The sequence below is a fragment of the Lathyrus oleraceus genome, chromosome 5, assembly GCF_024323335.1.
Source record: "Lathyrus oleraceus cultivar Zhongwan6 chromosome 5, CAAS_Psat_ZW6_1.0, whole genome shotgun sequence".
Lineage (NCBI taxonomy): Eukaryota > Viridiplantae > Streptophyta > Magnoliopsida > Fabales > Fabaceae > Lathyrus > Lathyrus oleraceus.
Window position 1 is genome coordinate 127,370,174 of NC_066583.1, and position 9,769 is coordinate 127,379,942.

The following is a 9,769-nucleotide window of genomic DNA, read 5'->3' on the forward strand; positions in this document are numbered from 1 at the left end:
GAAAACCACGGAAAAGTAATCCGTCATCGACTAGGATGAGCACAAGGGTTGACTCCACAAAGGGGAGAACAGAGGATTCACATCTACCGGTTAGTAGGTAGAAGACCACAAAGATAGGACTTACAACTACCGGTTAGTGGGTAGAAGCCAACAAATTCCGTTGAGGATAAGATGAATGAGTGCCGGTTAGTGAGCAACTATTCATTTATACCACAGGGAAGCCCAAGAGACAGCCAATAGGAAGCCAATTTAGGATCGATCCAAAAAGCAGACTGAATCAAGACTCATCCTAATGAGGAAAAAACTCAATAGGGAAAGCCCATCCCGTTATGTGTGCAGGGAGGGAACGGAAACAACCGTCATCCATGAGGACATAACTCAGTGGGGAGTGCAGAAGGAAATGACAGACACTTTCTGCCTAAGGGGTCGACTCTATATGGAGAGATCAGACACACCCACATCTGCTTGTGGAATCGATCCAAGCTTACAAGATGCTACCAATTTTGGGGAGTTGCATTGCTGGGAATACCCGCTCAACTAAGGAGTCACTTGTTGGGAAAACACCAACCTCTCAACCATGCTGGGGAACCCAATTCTGAAATCAATCCAATGGCGCGATGCTAAACTCTTTCCGACAACCCATTCTCGGATGGTCACCACGGCCTAGGGCTAATGGATATGTTTGCAATGCTGATGCATGAGTTTTTTAGCGCAATGCTCCATAATCATGGATATGCTACGCACTAATGATGCAATATGCTATGCTTATCTAAATGATGAATGCATAAAACACATCTCCTTCAGAGACAACTCCGGGGAGCTTAAGGAACTATGCTGAGGATTTCAATACCACGTCAACTTCCACCCTGCTGGGGAAAGACAACCCTTGCTGGGGATGACCTCCATCGAACCCGAACTGCTTGGGGATTACCCTGCTAGGGGAAAACACCAATGCTTATCTCTAATGGGGATAATTTCACCGGACCCGATCCGCTTGGGGACCTTGCTGGGGGAAAACCATCAACACAACCTCTGTTGGGAAGACAGTAACCTTCAGACTTGCTGAGGAGACACCGATCACGAATCTGCTAGGGAGATAACACTCTCAAACCCACTGGGGAGATACGGCCTATTGGACACGGAACACCTGTCGATTCGTCGAACACTGGCATTCACCATCCCACCACAGTGTTGACTTTCCACTTTTGAGAACTCCCAGACTCGTCTGGACTTTTCTGATTCATCACCTTGTATTCACGACTTCTCCGTATTCCATGGAGATCGAACTCCTGGGATTCATACAAACTTTCCAGTCCTCAGACTTTGAAGAGTCTTCTTGATTAATATTCAGGATCGTCGTCGCAATCCTTTCATCGTCTTTTCACCGTTCTTCTATCCCTTGCCCCTGATTGGACTCTGCGGGGATCTTTTGTCAAGAGGCTTCACATCACAGCCTGCAAGTGAGTGAAAACGAACCAACAACACCTGCAAAGAGATCGTTAGATAAAAGCGTGCCCCAGGCGTGCCAACATTTCAACACCTAGGTCACTCAAACTTCCGAATAAGATTTCCAGATTTCAATCTTATAAGCATGCATCGGAAGGGACCTCTATATTTCAAAATGCAACTATTCTTATCAAAAATAAACGGATGTTTTCGCAATCAAAGCGGTAATGAAGACAAAAACAAAATTATTTGATTGAACATGCATTTATTGACTGAAAAAAGGTGGCTCAAAACCGAGCAACACACAGGAAGCAATCCCTGAAAAGAGGTGATTGCGCACAAAAGGAAAAATCTATCCTAATGGCAATGTGAAACCGTGATCTCATCGGGTTCCAACTCGGTTACACCCCATATGTCCTCAAGACTTTCCGCACTTTCTGTTTTCTGAACAAGACGCTTCCAATCGATCTCTGTCGGAGATTATCCAAGTCATATCCAAAGCACAAACGACCATGCTAGACGCAGTTGTTCGTTTTATTCCCTCTTTTGCCTGGACCGCCCTTTCGGGTTTTCAGTCCACCGGGATACCCTTTTTTGCCCAAGTCGCCCTTGTGGGGTTTTCGACTTGCCGGGTGTACAAATTTTTTTCTTTCTTTATCCCTAAATTTTGCCCGAACCTTTTCTTTTTTCTTTTCTTTGGTTCGCCGGGATGCCCATTTTTGCCTGGACTATTTTGTTCTTTTCATCCAGCGGGTCAATTTTTAACGAAGTATCTTTTAACTGCGTCCGCATTCACAGGGGATGGAAAATCCTCACCATCCATGGTCGTCAACAACAAGGCTCTACCAGAGAACGCCTTCTTGACCACGAATGGGATCCATAATTGTATGTCCACTTGCCCCTACGATCGTCTTGAGGAGGAAGGATCCTTTTCAACAACACGTCTCCGACATGATATGCACGAGGTCGCACTTTTCGGTCAATAACACGCTTCATTCACTGGGTACAACTGCCCCACGACAAGTAAACGCCAGCCTCTTTTCCTTAGTCAGGCTCAACGCGTCATACCGAGTCCTTATCCACTCAGCCTTCTCTAATTTCTCATCCATCAGGACTCTCTACAAAGGGATCTAGACTTTAGTAGATAATACCACTTTTATCCCATACACGAGCGAGCGCGGCGTTGCCCCAGTAGACGTACGCACCGAAGATCGATACCCAGGATACAAGCTTCGTACTCAGCCACCATTTTTGGTGCATTCAAATGTTATCCGGGCAACAAAAGGAATGTGGGATCTTTTCGGCGTAACCAAAACGGCACTAACTCATCCACATTAACCTCCCCCCATCAGACATCAGAATCCGTTCGGATTCAGGGTCCGGCCCCTCCTCCGGGATCGGTTCCTCACAATCTTTCGATTTGAGCACCTCGAGATGTCCTCATCAAGGAACTCAAACTTCCTTGGTTGATAATCCTCAATGGGTTGCTGGGCGAGGTAATCGGGCAATACACTCCCCTCGATTGCTTTCTGAGAGGTATACTGAATATCGTATTCAATCAGGATCATTTGCCCTCTCGCAACCTGTCCGGTCAATGCTGTCTTCTCAAACACATACTTGATCGGATCCATCTTGGACATCCACAAAGTGGTATGAACCAGCATATACTGTCTCAGTCGGCGAGCAGCCTATGCCAAAGTACAGCAAGTTTTCTCGAGCAGTGAATGTATTGTTTCACAGTCGATAAACTTTTTGCTAAGGTAAGTTGCATGCTCTTTTCGACCAGACTCGTCATGCTGACCCAATACACACCTCATAGATCCCTCGAGGGCTGTCAAATACCAGATTAACAGTTGTTCCTTCCATGGGAGGCATCAGAATCAGAGGTTCCTGCAACTTATTCTTTTATCTTTCAATGCCCCTTGGCAATCATTATCCACCTGACCATTTGCTTTTTTTGTTTTCTTTTTTTCGGTTCAGGCCTTTCTTGTATTGCTTTTTTCCTTTTTCTTTTCTTTCTTTTTTTTTTCTTTTTTTTTCATCATTTTTTTTGGCAGGATCGACCTCGATTCCTCTCTCATTCACAATAAGCCTCATCCATAAGTGCACTGATGCGGACTCAACCTTAGTCTGAGTTGTCTCAATCCGGTCAAACAACTTACCCCGGTCTACCGGATGCCCCTCTTCTGCTTGGGACTTCGCTATTATGTCATCAACATAGCATTTGATTCTACGATGAATCATATCCTAAAACAAAGTCACCCTGATACGTAGCACCGACGTTCTGTTTCAGCCCTCTCTCCATGGTAGCTTGCGCACAACGACATCGGTATCCGACCCTGGCACATCCTGACACGACCAGGCGAAGGTATCCACATGCTCTTTTAACAGTGCTACCATTCTGCTCTCGACTTGCCTCTGAAGCGGCCCCAACTTTCATTTCCTTTCTGACCTCGCCGGTGCCTGGAATAACAATCTCCACTCGCTCCTCATGCGGTTGAATCACCTTCTCCTCTTGTTTCCACAACCTGGCTAATTCCAGCAGGTCACAATCTTCTTCGCCTTCTTCTTCGGCATGATAGATCGGATTGTCGAAGTCATACAGAGGTGTAACCGAATTGTTATCAATGAGATCAGGAGGATAGTCTCTTTTGAGGTCGGAACAAGATAAATCAAAAGGAAAGAAAATGAAAACAAACATTGCCATTTTTATTTTTTAAACTGCAAAAATAAATGAAAAACAGGGAACACCGCTTTTAATAAAAAAAAAATCCATTTATTAATGATGCAAAATGTTGCACAATGAAACACATGAGATGGCCCTTACAATGGACCATTACGTTTCGGGCAAAACGTATGGCTTTCATGCAAACAAAATTGAAAAACAGAAATACTACTCTTCATGATGAGTGACAGTGATGATCTTTGAGGCCTTCCAGTTCCTTGGTACGCACGATTTTATCCACGACTCAAGCTCGCGGTCACTGTCGATCTCTTCACCCACTGTACAGGCGTGACCTGGATTCAGCATTCCGGCACTGACGAACGTGAACGGTGGACGACGTCCTCTGTTTTGTCTAGACAACTCTTGATCTGGCTGATAGCCAATCCCGAACATATCCGCTTTCACCACAATGTCTATGATCTTCCCCCAACCTAGGGCTTCTCCGTTCTTCACCACTTCCATGGCCTGTTTGTAAGAAGAAATGGACAACTTCTTCTCTTTCTCAGCAAGAATGGCATTCTCCGCCTTGGCGGTTTCAACTGCCCGACTTGGTGTTTCAAATTTTACACCGTCCATTTCTACTTCCCTCATTCTCTGGATCGTTTCCCCCATCACTGCACCTCCGTTTGTGGCGACGGGCACACAATAGTTGTCAACACTAGGGAAAGCTCCACTCTTCATCAGATGCTTCGGGACCACAGACACTGAAGTTTTTAACTGATCCCCATCAGTCACCTCTATTCCCCCCTTGTCCTTTGGCATCACTTTCACCCCCACGGGACCTGGCACAGGGTTAGCGTTAACATTCAGTGTTGGCGCCAAACTGATGGCCTTAGAATCCACCATGTCTTGGACAACGTGCTTGAAAGCTCTACAACCCTCAATGTTATGTCCTGGTGTCCCAGAATGGAACTCGCACCTGGCATTCTCATCGTAATTTGCAGGCCTCCGATGCGGTTCTACAGGAATCAATATCCTTCGCCGAACTAACCCCAGATCCCTCAACCTCTTGAATAGAAGGGTATAAGTCATGGGTGGCTTATCAAACTGACGATCTGTCCCCTTCTTCCCTTGGCTCTTAGCTTTCGGTGCTTTCTGTTGAGGTAGTGGTTGTTGCTGTGGTACAGGTGGATTACCAACAGGAGTGGTTACAGTGGCAGCATAAGGGTGGTAACGATCCTTACCGTGCTCCTTTCGGGCAGGCACACCACCTGATTCGACCTTCTTGAGTTGATCATTGCCAGAGGGTTTCTGTACTGCGGATGACGGATCCTTTCCCTGAACTTTCTCCTTTATCATCCAGCTTTCAATCCTATCCAACCTCTCAGCCATTGCTTTCTTCCCCAAGGCGAGCCCTTGCACGACTTTGAACAATTCTCTCATCATATCTTTCAATTCGAGAATGTCGGCGTTGGGCGGATCCATCAGCTTGGATTTGTTGAGTCTGGCCAAATATCTGAATGGGAGAGCTATGCACACCGGTTAGATACTGATACCTACAACAGCAAATAGGTTAATATGACTCACACATGCAATGTCTATCCGTATGAGGAATGTCCTTTGATTCTAACTTCATTGAGACGGATAATATTTCAACAACAACATTCTGACATCCGGATGTCTCTCTACCAGAATCTCAATCAAAAAAATGGACCCTGAGTACGGATAGACATGGGTTAAATGCAGATGAATGCGAAATGGGAATGATGCAAATGCATGCAGGCAAGTCACTGTGCCATCTTCCAAGTCGTCTGAAAACCCATCAAGTCTCTGAACCAGTCACAGTCATCTAAGGGACTAAGTCACCATAAATCCAACTTGGGGTTCCGAAATAAACGGAACAGGGGATATATCACCCTCATCACAGGACAATCTCTGGACAGGTAGTCACAAGATCCTCTGAACAAGTGCCCTCAAATTCAGCCTAGGGATCCGAAATAAACGGAACCCTCTGATAAATACCAAGGTCAAACCTCCGGCGTCCAGAAATAAAGACCCATAAATTCAACTGAACCATAGTCACCATCACAGAATCACTGACGGAACCTGTACTTGCAAGAATCAAACCCTCCCCTCACAGGTGAATTCTAACAAGGTCACCCTAAGGCGGACAATGGTTTCGACAATCGGGCAAAGATACTCAACGGGTTTGCCCTTTCGGGTGTGCCGTTGCAGCTCTCTTAAGATCGTCTAAACCAAAGATCCGGGAAAGAACGGTCACCGAAGTCAATAGCTCAGATGAGATAACCCAACCTGAGTGGAATAACTCCAAACGGAAGGACTCTCTCAAATGAACCTCGTCCGGCTGTGGTATGTCACGTCGCAACAACATGTTGATAAAGCAAGTGAGGAAACGTGAGACCACACTAATCCTAGGTGTATACTCGGGCCTGGGTTTTAGCCCCACTCAGAACACCCATCCCAAATCAGAGAAACCACCTGTACAGAAGACAGCACAATGATAGTATGATGCATGCAAACATTTATGCAAATATATACACAACATAATAATCATAAATGCAATAAATGAAACAGCAAAAGCAACCAAACCCTATCCTAGAGAGCGCTAGGAGAGACTCGCTTAGGGAAGATGGACCAGCAAGAGGTCAACTTCTCTATGTCCCCAGCAGAGTCGCGAGCTGTCGCATTACGCGAAAAATCGGCGGAGAAAACGAAACAACAGAGCCGCCACCTTGCGTTATTTATCCCAAAAGAGGGAAAGGAAACGCTCGAAGTAAACCTGGAAAAGACATGGTCTCGCGACCAGAGAGAGATGGGATCGGGAGTCGGTTATGCGAAGGGAAGGTATTAGCACCCCTACGCATTCGTCGTACTCGACGGGATCCACGCACAAAAGGAAGGATAAGGTTGCTAAAAACTGATCAAACTGCACACACTGGCTGAAAGGAGACACAGAAAGACAAGAGAAACAGGAGTCGGCAGGATATCGCATCCTGGGCCTACGTAGTCTGTCAGGCACAGACATCAGAGTCGACGTAGTTCGGGACAGGGGGAAACGTGCTCGCTAGGATGTCGCATCCTATGCATACGTATTTTCTCGGACTAAAGAAGAATCAGAGCACTCGTAGCTCGGCTAACGCACGCCAAACAAAACCACACGGGAAACCGACTGCCAATCGCTGGACTTATGTCAGACTCCACACAAACAGGCAAACATGGAAACCGAATGCCAATCGCTGGACTTACATCAGACTCCGAACCAACAAACACACACACAGGAAACCAACTGCCAATCGCTGGACTTATGTCAGACTCCAACAAGCAAACAAGACACAGGAAACCGACTGCCAATCGCTGGACTTACGTCAGACTCCAAACACACACAAAGGGGTGAAAACAAAAGGGCGCCCGGAGAGATCAGCTCATCTCCTGCCTATGTACCTCATCTGGTATGAGGATCAGGGCGACGTAGTTCCCCTACGCAGGGAAAAAGAACTAGCCTAACCAAAGACTGGGAAATGACAAACTAGAAGGGAGACTGACTCAAGCCTAATAGTTATCATGTAAATTCACCATGGTCCTAGGTTGAGGTTTCTATCTAACTTGCACAGGGAGCAAGCTATCCTAAACAGCACAGGCAAATACATACAAGCACAAAAAGCAAGCACACACACTATATGCACACAATCGGGCTCATACAAGGTTAGGATGTGAAACACAAGCCAACTGGAATTGGGTGTAGTTAACTCTTAACCCTAACATTGAGATTTAGGGTGAAGCAGATGAAATGGGAAGTGAGGGTAAGACCTCACAGCTCTTATCCCTGGCCTGGGAGAGCTTGACTCAAATAGAAGGTGTGGGAGTTCAGAAAGTAGGAACTCTTCTATCCACATATGACTGACTTAACATAGATCTTGGGTTAATATCCACAATGCATCAACACAAGGTGTGTGAGCAAAGTGAATGACACACTGAGTAGTAGGAGATGGATTACACATCTCTTTTATCTGCCAATTGCCTCATAAGAGGACTTTTCCTGCTTGGCACAAAGATAAACAAACACAAGCATTGTCTCTTAAGGAGGACTTCAGACAGGTGTCTGCCCACATAACAGGACAGGTCTTCCAGACTACATGAAGTCAGAGAGTTATACCTCAAATGGTTAAGCAACCAAGCAAAGCAAAAGCAAGTTCAAAAGAACTCAAAGCAACTTAGGTACCTGAAAAAATCTAACCCAATCAGTACACAACTCAAATAACTAAACAGACAGTCAATCACACAATCAGACAGATAAGCAAGCAATGTGCAAGGGACAAGCCAATGGGCATAACACAAACACTTGGCATCAACCTACAAAACAACTCAAAGTTATTCAACATCAACCAATTAATCAATCCAAATGAGTGAGCATCATCAACTATGGACTTGGATGTGTAAACCTGAAATCAAAGCTCAACTGTGAGTCACAGACCACTAGGTCAAGGCCTAGGGTCAAAGAGGGAGAAAAAATTCAAAACAGAACATGAAATTCAACATGAATCAACCTCAATCAATTAAGAACACAATCCAAAAGGTCCCATATCAATATCATTCACGAAATTCATTTCATGAACCAAACATGGCAAGGTATGAAAATTGTGACCACATTGTGACATCAGAAGCAACAAATGCACATTAAATCAAAAATGACTCAAATAATCTTGGAAACATTCATGAGTAAACAGAACATACAACATGATCAACACACAAAAAATTAGAGCCATTGGACATCATTAGGCATGGTAATCATATTGCATAAGTCAAGGCAAACATAACAAGCACATGTGTGACACAAATGGCACACCAACTTAACATAAGCCTAAAATAGAAAGGAATCATGGTAAAAACCTCAAACCAAAGCCAAAACACCATTCAACATGTCTAGAAACAGTGTGCAAAATTTCACATTTATTGGATAAAGAACCAGAATTTCACAAAAGAATGAAGATCAAGGCAATTCAAAAGCTCAAATATGACCATCCAGGATGAAAAATCTCAATTAAATCAGAAATCAATCCAAAAATTCCATCATAAATCATGAGCAATCACAACATCCATTTCAAGCATCATGCAAAAGATCAAGGCATTTGGAATTCATTTGGCATGGCAAATTAATCAAACAAGTTGAACATCACAAGGTGTGACACCAATTGTCACACCTACCTTAACATGATCATAAAACAGAAACCACAAACGATAAAAATACCAAATCAACACCAAAATGTCAAGCAAAGAGCCTACTTTCAACATGTAAAATTTCATGAGCATTGGATAAAATCTCAGCATTTCATAAAAGATATGGCAAGGCAATGACAAGAATGGACATGTGTACACAAACCCTAGGCAAAATAATTTTCCAGCCAAGCACAATTTATGGAAAAATGTTCAAAAAATACTAGAGAGAAAATGCAACATGATGCAAAGAACCACACATTTTTTGGAGCATTTATCAATTTGTTTTTATTTTTGTAAGTTGAGAAAAAAATAAAGAGATGCATGTGAAGTATGTATGAACATATGGAGGGAAAACAAATAAAGCATGAAGCATTTGAAATAATTTTGCAAGCCGGATTCGAATTGAAGCGAGATTTGAATTGG